General features: G+C 40.8%; 14 non-coding genes across 14 annotated transcripts; all 14 read left to right on the top strand.

The window, feature by feature from the left end:
• Positions 1 to 186: 186 nt before the first annotated feature.
• TRNAE-CUC (transfer RNA glutamic acid (anticodon CUC)) lies at positions 187 to 258 on the top strand. The gene has a single exon. It is a non-coding gene; the product is annotated as a tRNA-Glu (tRNA).
• Positions 259 to 785: 527 nt separating this feature from the next.
• Positions 786 to 857, top strand: TRNAE-CUC (transfer RNA glutamic acid (anticodon CUC)). Its single transcript has one exon. It is a non-coding gene; the product is annotated as a tRNA-Glu (tRNA).
• A 4,121-nt stretch (positions 858 to 4,978) lies between these two features.
• Positions 4,979 to 5,050, top strand: TRNAE-CUC (transfer RNA glutamic acid (anticodon CUC)). Its single transcript has one exon. It is a non-coding gene; the product is annotated as a tRNA-Glu (tRNA).
• A 527-nt stretch (positions 5,051 to 5,577) lies between these two features.
• Positions 5,578 to 5,649, top strand: TRNAE-CUC (transfer RNA glutamic acid (anticodon CUC)). The gene has a single exon. It is a non-coding gene; the product is annotated as a tRNA-Glu (tRNA).
• Positions 5,650 to 7,973: 2,324 nt separating this feature from the next.
• TRNAE-CUC (transfer RNA glutamic acid (anticodon CUC)) lies at positions 7,974 to 8,045 on the top strand. The gene has a single exon. It is a non-coding gene; the product is annotated as a tRNA-Glu (tRNA).
• Positions 8,046 to 9,770: 1,725 nt separating this feature from the next.
• Positions 9,771 to 9,842, top strand: TRNAE-CUC (transfer RNA glutamic acid (anticodon CUC)). The gene has a single exon. It is a non-coding gene; the product is annotated as a tRNA-Glu (tRNA).
• A 527-nt stretch (positions 9,843 to 10,369) lies between these two features.
• Positions 10,370 to 10,441, top strand: TRNAE-CUC (transfer RNA glutamic acid (anticodon CUC)). Its single transcript has one exon. It is a non-coding gene; the product is annotated as a tRNA-Glu (tRNA).
• A 1,725-nt stretch (positions 10,442 to 12,166) lies between these two features.
• Positions 12,167 to 12,238, top strand: TRNAE-CUC (transfer RNA glutamic acid (anticodon CUC)). Its single transcript has one exon. It is a non-coding gene; the product is annotated as a tRNA-Glu (tRNA).
• Positions 12,239 to 12,765: 527 nt separating this feature from the next.
• TRNAE-CUC (transfer RNA glutamic acid (anticodon CUC)) lies at positions 12,766 to 12,837 on the top strand. The gene has a single exon. It is a non-coding gene; the product is annotated as a tRNA-Glu (tRNA).
• A 527-nt stretch (positions 12,838 to 13,364) lies between these two features.
• TRNAE-CUC (transfer RNA glutamic acid (anticodon CUC)) lies at positions 13,365 to 13,436 on the top strand. Its single transcript has one exon. It is a non-coding gene; the product is annotated as a tRNA-Glu (tRNA).
• Positions 13,437 to 16,958: 3,522 nt separating this feature from the next.
• On the top strand, positions 16,959 to 17,030 carry TRNAE-CUC (transfer RNA glutamic acid (anticodon CUC)). The gene has a single exon. It is a non-coding gene; the product is annotated as a tRNA-Glu (tRNA).
• Positions 17,031 to 17,557: 527 nt separating this feature from the next.
• Positions 17,558 to 17,629, top strand: TRNAE-CUC (transfer RNA glutamic acid (anticodon CUC)). The gene has a single exon. It is a non-coding gene; the product is annotated as a tRNA-Glu (tRNA).
• Positions 17,630 to 18,755: 1,126 nt separating this feature from the next.
• On the top strand, positions 18,756 to 18,827 carry TRNAE-CUC (transfer RNA glutamic acid (anticodon CUC)). Its single transcript has one exon. It is a non-coding gene; the product is annotated as a tRNA-Glu (tRNA).
• Positions 18,828 to 19,354: 527 nt separating this feature from the next.
• Positions 19,355 to 19,426, top strand: TRNAE-CUC (transfer RNA glutamic acid (anticodon CUC)). The gene has a single exon. It is a non-coding gene; the product is annotated as a tRNA-Glu (tRNA).
• The last annotated feature ends 4,043 nt before the right edge of the window (positions 19,427 to 23,469 follow it).

Genomic DNA, 23,469 nt, shown 5'->3' with positions numbered 1-23,469 from the left:
CCAGTACTATACATCCATCAGGTAAAGCTGCTGTGTGGTGTAATTTAAGACTGCTATGCACAACCATTTTTACTCTCCTTCATTCTAAAACTGATTCCTAGTAGCCCACTCCCTCACATTCCATTGCTTTGGACTTCATTCAGGAAACTTCCTTTTCTTTCATGGAGTGTCAAACTAAACCATCCCTCCCTGGTGGTCTAGTGGCTAGGATTCGGCGCTCTCACCGCCGCGGCCCGGGTTCGATTCCCGGTCAGGGAAAGTGAGGTCCTCGGAATATTTTTGCCAAAAACACCAACCTTTCAAAGAAATGATGCACTTTCAGTTCAGCGCATCATTTCTAATACTTGAGCAACAGTGAGTTGTCAAAACAGACAATGGAAATTGATAACAAAGAGTCAGCTATCTTCCTTTCTTAGTGAATATTTTTCAGTTAGCTACTAAAAGACTTGTGCTCTTGTACCAAAGTATTTTTTTCATCAGAACCAATTAGACCATATTTTATATCTGAGTCATTAATGTCTTCTTTCTTTAGCACCAGAACAATTTATCATGGAGCCAGGGACTCTCAACGTCTAGCTCCTCAAAATAATTTTTTCGTGCCAGTACTATACATCCATCAGGTAAAGCTGCTGTGTGGTGTAATTTAAGACTGCTATGCACAACCATTTTTACTCTCCTTCCTTCTAAAACTGATTCCTAGTAGCCCACTCCCTCACATTCCATTGCTTTGGACTTCATTCAGGAAACTTCCTTTTCTTTCATGGAGTGTCAAACTAAACCATCCCTCCCTGGTGGTCTAGTGGCTAGGATTCGGCGCTCTCACCGCCGCGGCCCGGGTTCGATTCCCGGTCAGGGAAAGTGAGGTCCTCGGAATATTTTTGCCAAAAACACCAAACTTTCAAAGAAATGATGCACTTTCAGTTCAGCGCATCATTTCTAATACTTGAGCAACAGTGAGTTGTCAAAACAGACAATGGAAATTGATAACAAAGAGTCAGCTATCTTCCTTTCTTAGTGAATATTTTTCAGTTAGCTACTAAAAGACTTGTGCTCTTGTACAAAAGTATTTTTTTCATCAGAACCAATTAGACCATATTTGATATCTGAGTCATTAATGTCTTCTTTCTTTAGCACCAGAACAATTTATCATGGAGCCAGGGACTCTCAACGTCTAGCTCCTCAAAATAATTTTTTCATGCCAGTACTATACATCCATCAGGTAAAGCTGCTGTGTGGTGTAATTTAAGACTGCTATGCACAACCATTTTTACTCTCCTTCCTTCTAAAACTGATTCCTAGTAGCCCACTCCCTCACATTCCATTGCTTTGGACTTCATTCAGGAAACTTCCTTTTCTTTCATGGAGTGTCAAACAAAACCATCCCTCCCTGGTGGTCTAGTGGCTAGGATTCGGCGCTCTCACCGCCGCGGCCCGGGGTCGATTCTCGGTCAGGGAAAGTGAGGTCCTCAGAATATTTTTGCCAAAAACACCAACCTTTCAAAGAAATGATGCACTTTCAGTTCAGCGCATCATTTCTAATAGTTGAGCAACAGTGAGTTGTCAAAACAGACAATGGAAATTGATAACAAAGAGTCAGCTATCTTCCTTTCTTAGTGAATATTTTTCAGTTAGCTACTAAAAGACTTGTGCTCTTGTACAAAAGTATTTTTTTCATCAGAACCAATTAGACCATATTTGATATCTGAGTCATTAATGTCTTCTTTCTTTAGCACCAGAACAATTTATCATGGAGCCAGGGACTCTCAACGTCTAGCTCCTCAAAATAATTTTTTCGTGCCAGTACTATACATCCATCAGGTAAAGCTGCTGTGTGGTGTAATTTAAGACTGCTATGCACAACCATTTTTACTCTCCTTCCTTCTAAAACTGATTCCTAGTAGCCCACTCCCTCACATTCCATTGCTTTGGACTTCATTCAGGAAACTTCCTTTTCTTTCATGGAGTGTCAAACTAAACCATCCCTCCCTGGTGGTCTAGTGGCTAGGATTCGGCGCTCTCACCGCCGCGGCCCGGGGTCGATTCCCGGTCAGGGAAAGTGAGGTCCTCGGAATATTTTTGCCAAAAACACCAACCTTTCAAAGAAATGATGCACTTTCAGTTCAGCGCATCATTTCTAATAGTTGAGCAACAGTGAGTTGTCAAAACAGACAATGGAAATTGATAACAAAGAGTCAGCTATCTTCCTTTCTTAGTGAATATTTTTCAGTTAGCTACTAAAAGACTTGTGCTCTTGTACAAAAGTATTTTTTTCATCAGAACCAATTAGACCATATTTGATATCTGAGTCATTAATGTCTTCTTTCTTTAGCACCAGAACAATTTATCATGGAGCCAGGGACTCTCAACGTCTAGCTCCTCAAAATAATTTTTTCGTGCCAGTACTATACATCCATCAGGTAAAGCTGCTGTGTGGTGTAATTTAAGACTGCTATGCACAACCATTTTTACTCTCCTTCCTTCTAAAACTGATTCCTAGTAGCCCACTTCCTCACATTCCATAGCTTTGGACTTCATTCAGGAAACTTCCTTTTCTTTCATGGAGTGTCAAACAAAACCATCCCTCCCTGGTGGTCTAGTGGCTAGGATTCGGCGCTCTCACCGCCGCGGCCCGGGGTCGATTCTCGGTCAGGGAAAGTGAGGTCCTCAGAATATTTTTGCCAAAAACACCAACCTTTCAAAGAAATGATGCACTTTCAGTTCAGCGCATCATTTCTAATAGTTGAGCAACAGTGAGTTGTCAAAACAGACAATGGAAATTGATAACAAAGAGTCAGCTATCTTCCTTTCTTAGTGAATATTTTTCAGTTAGCTACTAAAAGACTTGTGCTCTTGTACAAAAGTATTTTTTTCATCAGAACCAATTAGACCATATTTGATATCTGAGTCATTAATGTCTTCTTTCTTTAGCACCAGAACAATTTATCATGGAGCCAGGGACTCTCAACGTCTAGCTCCTCAAAATAATTTTTTCGTGCCAGTACTATACATCCATCAGGTAAAGCTGCTGTGTGGTGTAATTTAAGACTGCTATGCACAACCATTTTTACTCTCCTTCCTTCTAAAACTGATTCCTAGTAGCCCACTCCCTCACATTCCATTGCTTTGGACTTCATTCAGGAAACTTCCTTTTCTTTCATGGAGTGTCAAACTAAACCATCCCTCCCTGGTGGTCTAGTGGCTAGGATTCGGCGCTCTCACCGCCGCGGCCCGGGGTCGATTCCCGGTCAGGGAAAGTGAGGTCCTCGGAATATTTTTGCCAAAAACACCAACCTTTCAAAGAAATGATGCACTTTCAGTTCAGCGCATCATTTCTAATAGTTGAGCAACAGTGAGTTGTCAAAACAGACAATGGAAATTGATAACAAAGAGTCAGCTATCTTCCTTTCTTAGTGAATATTTTTCAGTTAGCTACTAAAAGACTTGTGCTCTTGTACAAAAGTATTTTTTTCATCAGAACCAATTAGACCATATTTGATATCTGAGTCATTAATGTCTTCTTTCTTTAGCACCAGAACAATTTATCATGGAGCCAGGGACTCTCAATGTCTAGCTCCTCAAAATAATTTTTTCGTGCCAGTACTATACATCCATCAGGTAAAGCTGCTGTGTGGTGTAATTTAAGACTGCTATGCACAACCATTTTTACTCTCCTTCCTTCTAAAACTGATTCCTAGTAGCCCACTCCCTCACATTCCATTGCTTTGGACTTCATTCAGGAAACTTCCTTTTCTTTCATGGAGTGTCAAACTAAACCATCCCTCCCTGGTGGTCTAGTGGCTAGGATTCGGCGCTCTCACCGCCGCGGCCCGGGGTCGATTCCCGGTCAGGGAAAGTGAGGTCCTCGGAATATTTTTGCCAAAAACACCAACCTTTCAAAGAAATGATGCACTTTCAGTTCAGCGCATCATTTCTAATAGTTGAGCAACAGTGAGTTGTCAAAACAGACAATGGAAATTGATAACAAAGAGTCAGCTATCTTCCTTTCTTAGTGAATATTTTTCAGTTAGCTACTAAAAGACTTGTGCTCTTGTACAAAAGTATTTTTTTCATCAGAACCAATTAGACCATATTTGATATCTGAGTCATTAATGTCTTCTTTCTTTAGCACCAGAACAATTTATCATGGAGCCAGGGACTCTCAACGTCTAGCTCCTCAAAATAATTTTTTCGTGCCAGTACTATACATCCATCAGGTAAAGCTGCTGTGTGGTGTAATTTAAGACTGCTATGCACAACCATTTTTACTCTCCTTCCTTCTAAAACTGATTCCTAGTAGCCCACTTCCTCACATTCCATAGCTTTGGACTTCATTCAGGAAACTTCCTTTTCTTTCATGGAGTGTCAAACAAAACCATCCCTCCCTGGTGGTCTAGTGGCTAGGATTCGGCGCTCTCACCGCCGCGGCCCGGGGTCGATTCCCAGTCAGGGAAAGTGAGGTCCTCGGAATGTTTTTGCCAAAAACACCAACCTTTCAAAGAAATGATGCACTTTCAGTTCAGCACATCATTTCTAATACTTGAGCAACAGTGAGTTGTCAAAACAGACAATGGAAATTGATAACAAAGAGTCAGCTATCTTCCTTTCTTAGTGAATATTTTTCAGTTAGCTACTAAAAGACTTGTGCTCTTGTACAAAAGTATTTTTTTCATCAGAACCAATTAGACCATATTTGATATCTGAGTCATTAATGTCTTCTTTCTTTAGCACCAGAACAATTTATCATGGAGCCAGGGACTCTCAATGTCTAGCTCCTCAAAATAATTTTTTCGTGCCAGTACTATACATCCATCAGGTAAAGCTGCTGTGTGGTGTAATTTAAGACTGCTATGCACAACCATTTTTACTCTCCTTCATTCTAAAACTGATTCCTAGTAGCCCACTCCCTCACATTCCATTGCTTTGGACTTCATTCAGGAAACTTCCTTTTCTTTCATGGAGTGTCAAACTAAACCATCCCTCCCTGGTGGTATAGTGGCTAGGATTCGGCGCTCTCACCGCCGCGGCCCGGGTTCGATTCCCGGTCAGGGAAAGTGAGGTCCTCGGAATATTTTTGCCAAAAACACCAACCTTTCAAAGAAATGATGCACTTTCAGTTCAGCGCATCATTTCTAATACTTGAGCAACAGTGAGTTGTCAAAACAGACAATGGAAATTGATAACAAAGAGTCAGCTATCTTCCTTTCTTAGTGAATATTTTTCAGTTAGCTACTAAAAGACTTGTGCTCTTGTACCAAAGTATTTTTTTCATCAGAACCAATTAGACCATATTTGATATCTGAGTCATTAATGTCTTCTTTCTTTAGCACCAGAACAATTTATCATGGAGCCAGGGACTCTCAACGTCTAGCTCCTCAAAATAATTTTTTCGTGCCAGTACTATACATCCATCAGGTAAAGCTGCTGTGTGGTGTAATTTAAGACTGCTATGCACAACCATTTTTACTCTCCTTCCTTCTAAAACTGATTCCTAGTAGCCCACTCCCTCACATTCCATTGCTTTGGACTTCATTCAGGAAACTTCCTTTTCTTTCATGGAGTGTCAAACTAAACCATCCCTCCCTGGTGGTCTAGTGGCTAGGATTCGGCGCTCTCACCACCGCGGCCCGGGTTCGATTCCCGGTCAGGGAAAGTGAGGTCCTCAGAATATTTTTGCCAAAAACACCAAACTTTCAAAGAAATGATGCACTTTCAGTTCAGCGCATCATTTCTAATACTTGAGCAACAGTGAGTTGTCAAAACAGACAATGGAAATTGATAACAAAGAGTCAGCTATCTTCCTTTCTTAGTGAATATTTTTCAGTTAGCTACTAAAAGACTTGTGCTCTTGTACAAAAGTATTTTTTTCATCAGAACCAATTAGACCATATTTGATATCTGAGTCATTAATGTCTTCTTTCTTTAGCACCAGAACAATTTATCATGGAGCCAGGGACTCTCAACGTCTAGCTCCTCAAAATAATTTTTTCATGCCAGTACTATACATCCATCAGGTAAAGCTGCTGTGTGGTGTAATTTAAGACTGCTATGCACAACCATTTTTACTCTCCTTCCTTCTAAAACTGATTCCTAGTAGCCCACTCCCTCACATTCCATTGCTTTGGACTTCATTCAGGAAACTTCCTTTTCTTTCATGGAGTGTCAAACAAAACCATCCCTCCCTTGTGGTCTAGTGGCTAGGATTCGGCGCTCTCACCGCCGCGGCCCGGGGTCGATTCTCGGTCAGGGAAAGTGAGGTCCTCGGAATATTTTTGCCAAAAACACCAACCTTTCAAAGAAATGATGCACTTTCAGTTCAGCGCATCATTTCTAATAGTTGAGCAACAGTGAGTTGTCAAAACAGACAATGGAAATTGATAACAAAGAGTCAGCTATCTTCCTTTCTTAGTGAATATTTTTCAGTTAGCTACTAAAAGACTTGTGCTCTTGTACAAAAGTATTTTTTTCATCAGAACCAATTAGACCATATTTGATATCTGAGTCATTAATGTCTTCTTTCTTTAGCACCAGAACAATTTATCATGGAGCCAGGGACTCTCAACGTCTAGCTCCTCAAAATAATTTTTTCGTGCCAGTACTATACATCCATCAGGTAAAGCTGCTGTGTGGTGTAATTTAAGACTGCTATGCACAACCATTTTTACTCTCCTTCCTTCTAAAACTGATTCCTAGTAGCCCACTCCCTCACATTCCATTGCTTTGGACTTCATTCAGGAAACTTCCTTTTCTTTCATGGAGTGTCAAACAAAACCATCCCTCCCTGGTGGTCTAGTGGCTAGGATTCGGCGCTCTCACCGCCGCGGCCCGGGGTCGATTCCCGGTCAGGGAAAGTGAGGTCCTCGGAATATTTTTGCCAAAAACACCAACCTTTCAAAGAAATGATGCACTTTCAGTTCAGCGCATCATTTCTAATAGTTGAGCAACAGTGAGTTGTCAAAACAGACAATGGAAATTGATAACAAAGAGTCAGCTATCTTCCTTTCTTAGTGAATATTTTTCAGTTAGCTACTAAAAGACTTGTGCTCTTGTACAAAAGTATTTTTTTCATCAGAACCAATTAGACCATATTTGATATCTGAATCATTAATGTCTTCTTTCTTTAGCACGAGAACAATTTATCATGGAGCCAGGGACACTCAACGTCTAGCTCCTCAAAATAATTTTTTTGTGCCAGTACTATACATCCATCAGGTAAAGCTGCTGTGTGGTGTAATTTAAGACTGCTATGCACAACCATTTTTACTCTCCTTCCTTCTAAAACTGATTCCTAGTAGCCCACTCCCTCACATTCCATTGCTTTGGACTTCATTCAGGAAACTTCCTTTTCTTTCATGGAGTGTCAAACTAAACCATCCCTCCCTGGTGGTCTAGTGGCTAGGATTCGGCGCTCTCACCGCCGCCGCCCGGGTTCGATTCCTGGTCAGGGCAAGTGAGGTCCTCTGAAAATTTTTGCCAAAAACACCAACCTTTCAAAGAAATGATGCACTTTCAGTTCAGCGCATCATTTCTAATACTTGAGCAACAGTGAGTTGTCAAAACAGACAATGGAAATTGATAACAAAGAGTCAGCTATCTTCCTTTCTTAGTGAATATTTTTCAGTTAGCTACTAAAAGACTTGTGCTCTTGTACAAAAGTATTTTTTTCATCAGAACCAATTAGACCATATTTGATATCTGAGTCATTAATGTCTTCTTTCTTTAGCACCAGAACAATTTATCATGGAGCCAGGGACTCTCAATGTCTAGCTCCTCAAAATAATTTTTTCGTGCCAGTACTATACATCCATCAGGTAAAGCTGCTGTGTGGTGTAATTTAAGACTGCTATGCACAACCATTTTTACTCTCCTTCCTTCTAAAACTGATTCCTAGTAGCCCACTCCCTCACATTCCATTGCTTTGGACTTCATTCAGGAAACTTCCTTTTCTTTCATGGAGTGTCAAACTAAACCATCCCTCCCTGGTGGTCTAGTGGCTAGGATTCGGCGCTCTCACCGCCGCGGCCCGGGTTCGATTCCCGGTCAGGGAAAGTGAGGTCCTCGGAATATTTTTGCCAAAAACACCAACCTTTCAAAGAAATGATGCACTTTCAGTTCAGCGCATCATTTCTAATACTTGAGCAACAGTGAGTTGTCAAAACAGACAATGGAAATTGATAACAAAGAGTCAGCTATCTTCCTTTCTTAGTGAATATTTTTCAGTTAGCTACTAAAAGACTTGTGCTCTTGTACAAAAGTATTTTTTTCATCCGAACCAATTAGACCATATTTGATATCTGAGTCATTAATGTCTTCTTTCTTTAGCACCAGAACAATTTATCATGGAGCCAGGGACTCTCAACGTCTAGCTCCTCAAAATAATTTTTTCGTGCCAGTACTATACATCCATCAGGTAAAGCTACTGTGTGGTGTAATTTAAGACTGCTATGCACAACCATTTTTACTCTCCTTCCTTCTAAAACTGATTCCTAGTAGCCCACTCCCTCACATTCCATTGCTTTGGACTTCATTCAGGAAACTTCCTTTTCTTTCATGGAGTGTCAAACAAAACCATCCCTCCCTGGTGGTCTAGTGGCTAGGATTCGGCGCTCTCACCGCCGCGGCCCGGGGTCGATTCCCAGTCAGGGAAAGTGAGGTCCTCGGAATGTTTTTGCCAAAAACACCAACCTTTCAAAGAAATGATGCACTTTCAGTTCAGCACATCATTTCTAATACTTGAGCAACAGTGAGTTGTCAAAACAGACAATGGAAATTGATAACAAAGAGTCAGCTATCTTCCTTTCTTAGTGAATATTTTTCAGTTAGCTACTAAAAGACTTGTGCTCTTGTACAAAAGTATTTTTTTCATCAGAACCAATTAGACCATATTTGATATCTGAGTCATTAATGTCTTCTTTCTTTAGCACCAGAACAATTTATCATGGAGCCAGGGACTCTCAACGTCTAGCTCCTCAAAATAATTTTTTTGTGCCAGTACTATACATCCATCAGGTAAAGCTGCTGTGTGGTGTAATTTAAGACTGCTATGCACAACCATTTTTACTCTCCTTCCTTCTAAAACTGATTCCTAGTAGCCCACTCCCTCACATTCCATTGCTTTGGACTTCATTCAGGAAACTTCCTTTTCTTTCATGGAGTGTCAAACTAAACCATCCCTCCCTGGTGGTCTAGTGGCTAGGATTCGGCGCTCTCACCGCCGCCGCCCGGGTTCGATTCCTGGTCAGGGCAAGTGAGGTCCTCTGAAAATTTTTGCCAAAAACACCAACCTTTCAAAGAAATTATGCACTTTCAGTTCAGCGCATCATTTCTAATACTTGAGCAACAGTGAGATGTCAAAACAGGCAATGGAAATTGAAAACAAAGAGTCAGCTATCTTCCTTTCTTAGTGAATATTTTTCAGTTAGCTACTAAAAGACTTGTGCTCTTGTACAAAAGTATTTTTTTCATCAGAACCAATTAGACCATATTTGATATCTGAGTCATTAATGTCTTCTTTCTTTAGCACCAGAACAATTTATCATGGAGCCAGGGACTCTCAACGTCTAGCTCCTCAAAATAATTTTTTCGTGCCAGTACTATACATCCATCAGGTAAAGCTGCTGTGTGGTGTAATTTAAGACTGCTGTGCACAACCATTTTTACTCTCCTTCCTTCTAAAACTGATTCCTAGTAGCCCACTCCCTCACATTCCATTGCTTTGGACTTCATTCAGGAAACTTCCTTTTCTTTCATGGAGTGTCAAACTAAACCATCCCTCCCTGGTGGTCTAGTGGCTAGGATTCGGCGCTCTCACCGCCGCCGCCCGGGTTCGATTCCCGGTCAGGGAAAGTGAGGTCCTCGGAATATTTTTGCCAAAAACACCAACCTTTCAAAGAAATGATGCACTTTCAGTTCAGCGCATCATTTCTAATACTTGAGCAACAGTGAGTTGTCAAAACAGACAATGGAAATTGATAACAAAGAGTCAGCTATCTTCCTTTCTTAGTGAATATTTTTCAGTTAGCTACTAAAAGACTTGTGCTCTTGTACAAAAGTATTTTTTTCATCAGAACCAATTAGACCATATTTGATATCTGAGTCATTAATGTCTTCTTTCTTTAGCACCAGAACAATTTATCATGGAGCCAGGGACTCTCAATGTCTAGCTCCTCAAAATAATTTTTTCGTGCCAGTACTATACATCCATCAGGTAAAGCTGCTGTGTGGTGTAATTTAAGACTGCTATGCACAACCATTTTTACTCTCCTTCCTTCTAAAACTGATTCCTAGTAGCCCACTCCCTCACATTCCATTGCTTTGGACTTCATTCAGGAAACTTCCTTTTCTTTCATGGAGTGTCAAACTAAACCATCCCTCCCTGGTGGTCTAGTGGCTAGGATTCGGCGCTCTCACCGCCGCGGCCCGGGTTCGATTCCCGGTCAGGGAAAGTGAGGTCCTCGGAATATTTTTGCCAAAAACACCAACCTTTCAAAGAAATGATGCACTTTCAGTTCAGCGCATCATTTCTAATACTTGAGCAACAGTGAGTTGTCAAAACAGACAATGGAAATTGATAACAAAGAGTCAGCTATCTTCCTTTCTTAGTGAATATTTTTCAGTTAGCTACTAAAAGACTTGTGCTCTTGTACAAAAGTATTTTTTTCATCCGAACCAATTAGACCATATTTGATATCTGAGTCATTAATGTCTTCTTTCTTTAGCACCAGAACAATTTATCATGGAGCCAGGGACTCTCAACGTCTAGCTCCTCAAAATAATTTTTTCGTGCCAGTACTATACATCCATCAGGTAAAGCTACTGTGTGGTGTAATTTAAGACTGCTATGCACAACCATTTTTACTCTCCTTCCTTCTAAAACTGATTCCTAGTAGCCCACTCCCTCACATTCCATTGCTTTGGACTTCATTCAGGAAACTTCCTTTTCTTTCATGGAGTGTCAAACAAAACCATCCCTCCCTGGTGGTCTAGTGGCTAGGATTCGGCGCTCTCACCGCCGCGGCCCGGGGTCGATTCCCAGTCAGGGAAAGTGAGGTCCTCGGAATGTTTTTGCCAAAAACACCAACCTTTCAAAGAAATGATGCACTTTCAGTTCAGCACATCATTTCTAATACTTGAGCAACAGTGAGTTGTCAAAACAGACAATGGAAATTGATAACAAAGAGTCAGCTATCTTCCTTTCTTAGTGAATATTTTTCAGTTAGCTACTAAAAGACTTGTGCTCTTGTACAAAAGTATTTTTTTCATCAGAACCAATTAGACCATATTTGATATCTGAGTCATTAATGTCTTCTTTCTTTAGCACCAGAACAATTTATCATGGAGCCAGGGACTCTCAACGTCTAGCTCCTCAAAATAATTTTTTTGTGCCAGTACTATACATCCATCAGGTAAAGCTGCTGTGTGGTGTAATTTAAGACTGCTATGCACAACCATTTTTACTCTCCTTCCTTCTAAAACTGATTCCTAGTAGCCCACTCCCTCACATTCCATTGCTTTGGACTTCATTCAGGAAACTTCCTTTTCTTTCATGGAGTGTCAAACTAAACCATCCCTCCCTGGTGGTCTAGTGGCTAGGATTCGGCGCTCTCACCGCCGCCGCCCGGGTTCGATTCCTGGTCAGGGCAAGTGAGGTCCTCTGAAAATTTTTGCCAAAAACACCAACCTTTCAAAGAAATTATGCACTTTCAGTTCAGCGCATCATTTCTAATACTTGAGCAACAGTGAGATGTCAAAACAGGCAATGGAAATTGAAAACAAAGAGTCAGCTATCTTCCTTTCTTAGTGAATATTTTTCAGTTAGCTACTAAAAGACTTGTGCTCTTGTACAAAAGTATTTTTTTCATCAGAACCAATTAGACCATATTTGATATCTGAGTCATTAATGTCTTCTTTCTTTAGCACCAGAACAATTTATCATGGAGCCAGGGACTCTCAACGTCTAGCTCCTCAAAATAATTTTTTCGTGCCAGTACTATACATCCATCAGGTAAAGCTGCTGTGTGGTGTAATTTAAGACTGCTGTGCACAACCATTTTTACTCTCCTTCCTTCTAAAACTGATTCCTAGTAGCCCACTCCCTCACATTCCATTGCTTTGGACTTCATTCAGGAAACTTCCTTTTCTTTCATGGAGTGTCAAACTAAACCATCCCTCCCTGGTGGTCTAGTGGCTAGGATTCGGCGCTCTCACCGCCGCGGCCCGGGTTCGATTCCCGGTCAGGGAAAGTGAGGTCCTCGGAATATTTTTGCCAAAAACACCAACCTTTCAAAGAAATGATGCACTTTCAGTTCAGCGCATCATTTCTAATACTTGAGCAACAGTGAGTTGTCAAAACAGACAATGGAAATTGATAACAAAGAGTCAGCTATCTTCCTTTCTTAGTGAATATTTTTCAGTTAGCTACTAAAAGACTTGTGCTCTTGTACAAAAGTATTTTTTTCATCAGAACCAATTAGACCATATTTGATATCTGAGTCATTAATGTCTTCTTTCTTTAGCACCAGAACAATTTATCATGGAGCCAGGGACTCTCAATGTCTAGCTCCTCAAAATAATTTTTTCGTGCCAGTACTATACATCCATCAGGTAAAGCTGCTGTGTGGTGTAATTTAAGACTGCTATGCACAACCATTTTTACTCTCCTTCCTTCTAAAACTGATTCCTAGTAGCCCACTCCCTCACATTCCATTGCTTTGGACTTCATTCAGGAAACTTCCTTTTCTTTCATGGAGTGTCAAACTAAACCATCCCTCCCTGGTGGTCTAGTGGCTAGGATTCGGCGCTCTCACCGCCGCGGCCCGGGTTCGATTCCCGGTCAGGGAAAGTGAGGTCCTCGGAATATTTTTGCCAAAAACACCAACCTTTCAAAGAAATGATGCACTTTCAGTTCAGCGCATCATTTCTAATACTTGAGCAACAGTGAGTTGTCAAAACAGACAATGGAAATTGATAACAAAGAGTCAGCTATCTTCCTTTCTTAGTGAATATTTTTCAGTTAGCTACTAAAAGACTTGTGCTCTTGTACAAAAGTATTTTTTTCATCAGAACCAATTAGACCTTATTTGATATCTGAGTCATTAATGTCTTCTTTCTTTAGCACCAGAACAATTTATCATGGAGCCAGGGACTCTCAACGTCTAGCTCCTCAAAATAATTTTTTCGTGCCAGTACTATACATCCATCAGGTAAAGCTGCTGTGTGGTGTAATTTAAGACTGCTATGCACAACCATTTTTACTCTCCTTCCTTCTAAAACTGATTCCTAGTAGCCCACTCCCTCACATTCCATTGCTTTGGACTTCATTCAGGAAACTTCCTTTTCTTTCATGGAGTGTCAAACTAAACCATCCCTCCCTGGTGGTCTAGTGGCTAGGATTCGGCGCTCTCACCGCCGCGGCCCGGGTTCGATTCCCGGTCAGGGAAAGTGAGGTCCTCGGAATATTTTTGCCAAAAACACCAACCTTTCAAAGAAATGATGCACTTTCAGTTCAGCGCATCATTTCTAATACTTGAGCAACAGTGAGTTGTCAAAACAGACAATGGAAATTGATAACAAAGAGTCAGCTATCTTCCTTTCTTAGTGAATATTTTTCAGTTAGCTACTAAAAGACTTGTGCTCTTGTACAAAAGTATTTTTTTCATCCGAACCAATTAGACCATATTTGATATCTGAGTCATTAATGTCTTCTTTCTTTAGCACCAGAACAATTTATCATGGAGCCAGGGACTCTCAACGTCTAGCTCCTCAAAATAATTTTTTCGTGCCAGTACTATACATCCATCAGGTAAAGCTACTGTGTGGTGTAATTTAAGACTGCTATGCACAACCATTTTTACTCTCCTTCCTTCTAAAACTGATTCCTAGTAGCCCACTCCCTCACATTCCATTGCTTTGGACTTCATTCAGGAAACTTCCTTTTCTTTCATGGAGTGTCAAACAAAACCATCCCTCCCTGGTGGTCTAGTGGCTAGGATTCGGCGCTCTCACCGCCGCGGCCCGGGGTCGATTCCCAGTCAGGGAAAGTGAGGTCCTCGGAATGTTTTTGCCAAAAACACCAACCTTTCAAAGAAATGATGCACTTTCAGTTCAGCACATCATTTCTAATACTTGAGCAACAGTGAGTTGTCAAAACAGACAATGGAAATTGATAACAAAGAGTCAGCTATCTTCCTTTCTTAGTGAATATTTTTCAGTTAGCTACTAAAAGACTTGTGCTCTTGTACAAAAGTATTTTTTTCATCAGAACCAATTAGACCATATTTGATATCTGAGTCATTAATGTCTTCTTTCTTTAGCACCAGAACAATTTATCATGGAGCCAGGGACTCTCAACGTCTAGCTCCTCAAAATAATTTTTTCGTGCCAGTACTATACATCCATCAGGTAAAGCTGCTGTGTGGTGTAATTTAAGACTGCTATGCACAACCATTTTTACTCTCCGTCATTCTAAAACTGATTCCTAGTAGCCCACTCCCTCACATTCCATTGCTTTGGACTTCATTCAGGAAACTTCCTTTTCTTTCATGGAGTGTCAAACAAAACCATCCCTCCCTGGTGGTCTAGTGGCTAGGATTCGGCGCTCTCACCGCCGCGGCCCGGGGTCGATTCTCGGTCAGGGAAAGTGAGGTCCTCGGAATATTTTTGCCAAAAACACCAACCTTTCAAAGAAATGATGCACTTTCAGTTCAGCGCATCATTTCTAATAGTTGAGCAACAGTGAGTTGTCAAAATAGACAATGGAAATTGATAACAAAGAGTCAGCTATCTTCCTTTCTTAGTGAATATTTTTCAGTTAGCTACTAAAAGACTTGTGCTCTTGTACAAAAGTATTTTTTTCATCAGAACCAATTAGACCATATTTGATATCTGAGTCATTAATGTCTTCTTTCTTTAGCACCAGAACAATTTATCATGGAGCCAGGGACTCTCAACGTCTAGCTCCTCAAAATAATTTTTTCGTGCCAGTACTATACATCCATCAGGTAAAGCTGCTGTGTGGTGTAATTTAAGACTGCTATGCACAACCATTTTTACTCTCCTTCCTTCTAAAACTGATTCCTAGTAGCCCACTCCCTCACATTCCATTGCTTTGGACTTCATTCAGGAAACTTCCGTTTCTTTCATGGAGTGTCAAACTAAACCATCCCTCCCTGGTGGTCTAGTGGCTAGGATTCGGCGCTCTCACCGCCGCCGCCCGGGTTCGATTCCTGGTCAGGGCAAGTGAGGTCCTCTGAAAATTTTTGCCAAAAACACCAACCTTTCAAAGAAATGATGCACTTTCAGTTCAGCGCATCATTTCTAATACTTGAGCAACAGTGAGTTGTCAAAACAGACAATGGAAATTGATAACAAAGAGTCAGCTATCTTCCTTTCTTAGTGAATATTTTTCAGTTAGCTACTAAAAGACTTGTGCTCTTGTACAAAAGTATTTTTTTCATCAGAACCAATTAGACCATATTTGATATCTGAGTCATTAATGTCTTCTTTCTTTAGCACCAGAACAATTTATCATGGAGCCAGGGACTCTCAACGTCTAGCTCCTCAAAATAATTTTTTCGTGCCAGTACTATACATCCATCAGGTAAAGCTGCTGTGTGGTGTAATTTAAGACTGCTGTGCACAACCATTTTTACTCTCCTTCCTTCTAAAACTGATTCCTAGTAGCCCACTCCCTCACATTCCATTGCTTTGGACTTCATTCAGGAAACTTCCTTTTCTTTCATGGAGTGTCAAACAAAACCATCCCTCCCTGGTGGTCTAGTGGCTAGGATTCGGCGCTCTCACCGCCGCGGCCCGGGGTCGATTCCCGGTCAGGGAAAGTGAGGTCCTCGGAATATTTTTGCCAAAAACACCAACCTTTCAAAGAAATGATGCACTTTCAGTTCAGCGCATCATTTCTAATAGTTGAGCAACAGTGAGTTGTCAAAACAGACAATGGAAATTGATAACAAAGAGTCAGCTATCTTCCTTTCTTAGTGAATATTTTTCAGTTAGCTACTAAAAGACTTGTGCTCTTGTACAAAAGTATTTTTTTCATCAGAACCAATTAGACCATATTTGATATCTGAATCATTAATGTCTTCTTTCTTTAGCACGAGAACAATTTATCATGGAGCCAGGGACACTCAACGTCTAGCTCCTCAAAATAATTTTTTTGTGCCAGTACTATACATCCATCAGGTAAAGCTGCTGTGTGGTGTAATTTAAGACTGCTATGCACAACCATTTTTACTCTCCTTCCTTCTAAAACTGATTCCTAGTAGCCCACTCCCTCACATTCCATTGCTTTGGACTTCATTCAGGAAACTTCCTTTTCTTTCATGGAGTGTCAAACTAAACCATCCCTCCCTGGTGGTCTAGTGGCTAGGATTCGGCGCTCTCACCGCCGCCGCCCAGGTTCGATTCCTGGTCAGGGCAAGTGAGGTCCTCTGAAAATTTTTGCCAAAAACACCAACCTTTCAAAGAAATGATGCACTTTCAGTTCAGCGCATCATTTCTAATACTTGAGCAACAGTGAGATGTCAAAACAGGCAATGGAAATTGAAAACAAAGAGTCAGCTATCTTCCTTTCTTAGTGAATATTTTTCAGTTAGCTACTAAAAGACTTGTGCTCTTGTACAAAAGTATTTTTTTCATCAGAACCAATTAGACCATATTTGATATCTGAGTCATTAATGTCTTCTTTCTTTAGCACCAGAACAATTTATCATGGAGCCAGGGACTCTCAACGTCTAGCTCCTCAAAATAATTTTTTCGTGCCAGTACTATACATCCATCAGGTAAAGCTGCTGTGTGGTGTAATTTAAGACTGCTGTGCACAACCATTTTTACTCTCCTTCCTTCTAAAACTGATTCCTAGTAGCCCACTCCCTCACATTCCATTGCTTTGGACTTCATTCAGGAAACTTCCTTTTCTTTCATGGAGTGTCAAACTAAACCATCCCTCCCTGGTGGTCTAGTGGCTAGGATTCGGCGCTCTCACCGCCGCCGCCCGGGTTCGATTCCCGGTCAGGGAAAGTGAGGTCCTCGGAATATTTTTGCCAAAAACACCAACCTTTCAAAGAAATGATGCACTTTCAGTTCAGCGCATCATTTCTAATACTTGAGCAACAGTGAGTTGTCAAAACAGACAATGGAAATTGATAACAAAGAGTCAGCTATCTTCCTTTCTTAGTGAATATTTTTCAGTTAGCTACTAAAAGACTTGTGCTCTTGTACCAAAGTATTTTTTTCATCAGAACCAATTAGACCATATTTGATATCTGAGTCATTAATGTCTTCTTTCTTTAGCACCAGAACAATTTATCATGGAGCCAGGGACTCTCAATGTCTAGCTCCTCAAAATAATTTTTTCGTGCCAGTACTATACATCCATCAGGTAAAGCTGCTGTGTGGTGTAATTTAAGACTGCTATGCACAACCATTTTTACTCTCCTTCCTTCTAAAACTGATTCCTAGTAGCCCACTCCCTCACATTCCATTGCTTTGGACTTCATTCAGGAAACTTCCTTTTCTTTCATGGAGTGTCAAACTAAACCATCCCTCCCTGGTGGTCTAGTGGCTAGGATTCGGCGCTCTCACCGCCGCGGCCCGGGTTCGATTCCCGGTCAGGGAAAGTGAGGTCCTCGGAATATTTTTGCCAAAAACACCAACCTTTCAAAGAAATGATGCACTTTCAGTTCAGCGCATCATTTCTAATACTTGAGCAACAGTGAGTTGTCAAAACAGACAATGGAAATTGATAACAAAGAGTCAGCTATCTTCCTTTCTTAGTGAATATTTTTCAGTTAGCTACTAAAAGACTTGTGCTCTTGTACAAAAGTATTTTTTTCATCAGAACCAATTAGACCATATTTGATATCTGAGTCATTAATGTCTTCTTTCTTTAGCACCAGAACAATTTATCATGGAGCCAGGGACTCTCAACGTCTAGCTCCTCAAAATAATTTTTTCGTGCCAGTACTATACATCCATCAGGTAAAGCTGCTGTGTGGTGTAATTTAAGACTGCTATGCACAACCATTTTTACTCTCCTTCCTTCTAAAACTGATTCCTAGTAGCCCACTCCCTCACATTCCATTGCTTTGGACTTCATTCAGGAAACTTCCTTTTCTTTCATGGAGTGTCAAACAAAACCATCCCTCCCTGGTGGTCTAGTGGCTAGGATTCGGCGCTCTCACCGCCGCGGCCCGGGGTCGATTCCCAGTCAGGGAAAGTGAGGTCCTCGGAATGTTTTTGCCAAAAACACCAACCTTTCAAAGAAATCATGCACTTTCAGTTCAGCACATCATTTCTAATACTTGAGCAACAGTGAGTTGTCAAAACAGACAATGGAAATTGATAACAAAGAGTCAGCTATCTTCCTTTCTTAGTGAATATTTTTCAGTTAGCTACTAAAAGACTTGTGCTCTTGTACAAAAGTATTTTTTTCATCAGAACCAATTAGACCATATTTGATATCTGAGTCATTAATGTCTTCTTTCTTTAGCACCAGAACAATTTATCATGGAGCCAGGGACTCTCAACGTCTAGCTCCTCAAAATAATTTTTTCGTGCCAGTACTATACATCCATCAGGTAAAGCTGCTGTGTGGTGTAATTTAAGACTGCTATGCACAACCATTTTTACTCTCCTTCATTCTAAAACTGATTCCTAGTAGCCCACTCCCTCACATTCCATTGCTTTGGACTTCATTCAGGAAACTTCCTTTTCTTTCATGGAGTGTCAAACTAAACCATCCCTCCCTGGTGGTCTAGTGGCTAGGATTCGGCGCTCTCACCACCGCGGCCCGGGTTCGATTCCCGGTCAGGGAAAGTGAGGTCCTCGGAATATTTTTGCCAAAAACACCAACCTTTCAAAGAAATGATGCACTTTCAGTTCAGCGCATCATTTCTAATACTTGAGCAACAGTGAGTTGTCAAAACAGACAATGGAAATTGATAACAAAGAGTCAGCTATCTTCCTTTCTTAGTGAATATTTTTCAGTTAGCTACTAAAAGACTTGTGCTCTTGTACCAAAGTATTTTTTTCATCAGAACCAATTAGACCATATTTGATATCTGAGTCATTAATGTCTTCTTTCTTTAGCACCAGAACAATTTATCATGGAGCCAGGGACTCTCAACGTCTAGCTCCTCAAAATAATTTTTTCGTGCCAGTACTATATATCCATCAGGTAAAGCTGCTGTGTGGTGTAATTTAAGACTGCTATGCACAACCATTTTTACTCTCCTTCCTTCTAAAACTGATTCCTAGTAGCCCACTCCCTCACATTCCATTGCTTTGGACTTCATTCAGGAAACTTCCTTTTCTTTCATGGAGTGTCAAACTAAACCATCCCTCCCTGGTGGTCTAGTGGCTAGGATTCGGCGCTCTCACCGCCGCGGCCCGGGTTCGATTCCCGGTCAGGGAAAGTGAGGTCCTCGGAATATTTTTGCCAAAAACACCAAACTTTCAAAGAAATGATGCACTTTCAGTTCAGCGCATCATTTCTAATACTTGAGCAACAGTGAGTTGTCAAAACAGACAATGGAAATTGATAACAAAGAGTCAGCTATCTTCCTTTCTTAGTGAATATTTTTCAGTTAGCTACTAAAAGACTTGTGCTCTTGTACAAAAGTATTTTTTTCATCAGAACCAATTAGACCATATTTGATATCTGAGTCATTAATGTCTTCTTTCTTTAGCACCAGAACAATTTATCATGGAGCCAGGGACTCTCAACGTCTAGCTCCTCAAAATAATTTTTTCATGCCAGTACTATACATCCATCAGGTAAAGCTGCTGTGTGGTGTAATTTAAGACTGCTATGCACAACCATTTTTACTCTCCTTCCTTCTAAAACTGATTCCTAGTAGCCCACTCCCTCACATTCCATTGCTTTGGACTTCATTCAGGAAACTTCCTTTTCTTTCATGGAGTGTCAAACAAAACCATCCCTCCCTGGTGGTCTAGTGGCTAGGATTCGGCGCTCTCACCGCCGCGGCCCGGGGTCGATTCTCGGTCAGGGAAAGTGAGGTCCTCGGAATATTTTTGCCAAAAACACCAACCTTTCAAAGAAATGATGCACTTTCAGTTCAGCGCATCATTTCTAATAGTTGAGCAACAGTGAGTTGTCAAAATAGACAATGGAAATTGATAACAAAGAGTCAGCTATCTTCCTTTCTTAGTGAATATTTTTCAGTTAGCTACGAAAAGACTTGTGCTCTTGTACAAAAGTATTTTTTTCATCAGAACCAATTAGACCATATTTGATATCTGAGTCATTAATGTCTTCTTTCTTTAGCACCAGAACAATTTATCATGGAGCCAGGGACTCTCAACGTCTAGCTCCTCAAAATAATTTTTTCGTGCCAGTACTATACATCCATCAGGTAAAGCTGCTGTGTGGTGTAATTTAAGACTGCTATGCACAACCATTTTTACTCTCCTTCCTTCTAAAACTGATTCCTAGTAGCCCACTCCCTCACATTCCATTGCTTTGGACTTCATTCAGGAAACTTCCTTTTCTTTCATGGAGTGTCAAACAAAACCATCCCTCCCTGGTGGTCTAGTGGCTAGGATTCGGCGCTCTCACCGCCGCGGCCCGGGGTCGATTCCCGGTCAGGGAAAGTGAGGTCCTCGGAATATTTTTGCCAAAAACACCAACCTTTCAAAGAAATGATGCACTTTCAGTTCAGCGCATCATTTCTAATAGTTGAGCAACAGTGAGTTGTCAAAACAGACAATGGAAATTGATAACAAAGAGTCAGCTATCTTCCTTTCTTAGTGAATATTTTTCAGTTAGCTACTAAAAGACTTGTGCTCTTGTACAAAAGTATTTTTTTCATCAGAACCAATTAGACCATATTTGATATCTGAATCATTAATGTCTTCTTTCTTTAGCACGAGAACAATTTATCATGGAGCCAGGGACACTCAACGTCTAGCTCCTCAAAATAATTTTTTTGTGCCAGTACTATACATCCATCAGGTAAAGCTGCTGTGTGGTGTAATTTAAGACTGCTATGCACAACCATTTTTACTCTCCTTCCTTCTAAAACTGATTCCTAGTAGCCCACTCCCTCACATTCCATTGCTTTGGACTTCATTCAGGAAACTTCCTTTTCTTTCATGGAGTGTCAAACTAAACCATCCCTCCCTGGTCGTCTAGTGGCTAGGATTCGGCGCTCTCACCGCCGCCGCCCGGGTTCGATTCCTGGTCAGGGCAAGTGAGGTCCTCGGAATATTTTTGCCAAAAACACCAACCTTTCAAAGAAATGATGCACTTTCAGTTCAGCGCATCATTTCTAATACTTGAGCAACAGTGAGATGTCAAAACAGGCAATGGAAATTGAAAACAAAGAGTCAGCTATCTTCCTTTCTTAGTGAATATTTTTCAGTTAGCTACTAAAAGACTTGTGCTCTTGTACAAAAGTATTTTTTTCATCAGAACCAATTAGACCTTATTTGATATCTGAATCATTAATGTCTTCTTTCTTTAGCACCAGAACAATTTATCATGGAGCCAGGGACTCTCAAAGTCTAGCTCCTCAAAATAATTTTTTCGTGCCAGTACTATACATCCATCAGGTAAAGCTGCTGTGTGGTGTAATTTAAGACTGCTGTGCACAACCATTTTTACTCTCCTTCCTTCTAAAACTGATTCCTAGTAGCCCACTCCCTCACATTCCATTGCTTTGGACTTCATTCAGGAAACTTCCTTTTCTTTCATGGAGTGTCAAACTAAACCATCCCTCCCTGGTGGTCTAGTGGCTAGGATTCGGCGCTCTCACCGCCGCCGCCTGGGTTCGATTCCTGGTCAGGGAAAGTGAGGTCCTCTGAATATTTTTGCCAAAAACACCAACCTTTCAAAGAAATGATGCACTTTCAGTTCAGCGCATCATTTCTAATACTTGAGCAACAGTGAGATGTCAAAACAGGCAATGGAAATTGAAAACAAAGAGTCAGCTATCTTCCTTTCTTAGTGAATATTTTTCAGTTAGCTACTAAAAGACTTGTGCTCTTGTACAAAAGTATTTTTTTCATCAGAACCAATTAGACCATATTTGATATCTGAGTCATTAATGTCTTCTTTCTTTAGCACCAGAACAATTTATCATGGAGCCAGGGACTCTCAACGTCTAGCTCCTCAAAATAATTTTTTCATGCCAGTACTATACATCCATCAGGTAAAGCTGCTGTGTGGTGTAATTTAAGACTGCTATGCACAACCATTTTTACTCTCCTTCCTTCTAAAACTGATTCCTAGTAGCCCACTCCCTCACATTCCATTGCTTTGGACTTCATTCAGGAAACTTCCTTTTCTTTCATGGAGTGTCAAACAAAACCATCCCTCCCTGGTGGTCTAGTGGCTAGGATTCGGCGCTCTCACCGCCGCGGCCCGGGGTCGATTCTCGGTCAGGGAAAGTGAGGTCCTCGGAATATTTTTGCCAAAAACACCAACCTTTCAAAGAAATGATGCACTTTCAGTTCAGCGCATCATTTCTAATAGTTGAGCAACAGTGAGTTGTCAAAATAGACAATGGAAATTGATAACAAAGAGTCAGCTATCTTCCTTTCTTAGTGAATATTTTTCAGTTAGCTACGAAAAGACTTGTGCTCTTGTACAAAAGTATTTTTTTCATCAGAACCAATTAGACCATATTTGATATCTGAGTCATTAATGTCTTCTTTCTTTAGCACCAGAACAATTTATCATGGAGCCAGGGACTCTCAACGTCTAGCTCCTCAAAATAATTTTTTCGTGCCAGTACTATACATCCATCAGGTAAAGCTGCTGTGTGGTGTAATTTAAGACTGCTATGCACAACCATTTTTACTCTCCTTCCTTCTAAAACTGATTCCTAGTAGCCCACTCCCTCACATTCCATTGCTTTGGACTTCATTCAGGAAACTTCCTTTTCTTTCATGGAGTGTCAAACAAAACCATCCCTCCCTGGTGGTCTAGTGGCTAGGATTCGGCGCTCTCACCGCCGCGGCCCGGGGTCGATTCCCGGTCAGGGAAAGTGAGGTCCTCGGAATATTTTTGCCAAAAACACCAACCTTTCAAAGAAATGATGCACTTTCAGTTCAGCGCATCATTTCTAATAGTTGAGCAACAGTGAGTTGTCAAAACAGACAATGGAAATTGATAACAAAGAGTCAGCTATCTTCCTTTCTTAGTGAATATTTTTCAGTTAGCTACTAAAAGACTTGTGCTCTTGTACAAAAGTATTTTTTTCATCAGAACCAATTAGACCATATTTGATATCTGAATCATTAATGTCTTCTTTCTTTAGCACGAGAACAATTTATCATGGAGCCAGGGACACTCAACGTCTAGCTCCTCAAAATAATTTTTTTGTGCCAGTACTATACATCCATCAGGTAAAGCTGCTGTGTGGTGTAATTTAAGACTGCTATGCACAACCATTTTTACTCTCCTTCCTTCTAAAACTGATTCCTAGTAGCCCA

This window comes from Taudactylus pleione, unplaced genomic scaffold (assembly GCF_031769625.1).
Source record: "Taudactylus pleione unplaced genomic scaffold, aTauple2 ptg000174l, whole genome shotgun sequence".
Lineage (NCBI taxonomy): Eukaryota > Metazoa > Chordata > Amphibia > Anura > Myobatrachidae > Taudactylus > Taudactylus pleione.
This window is presented reverse-complemented; position numbering and strand designations above follow the sequence as displayed.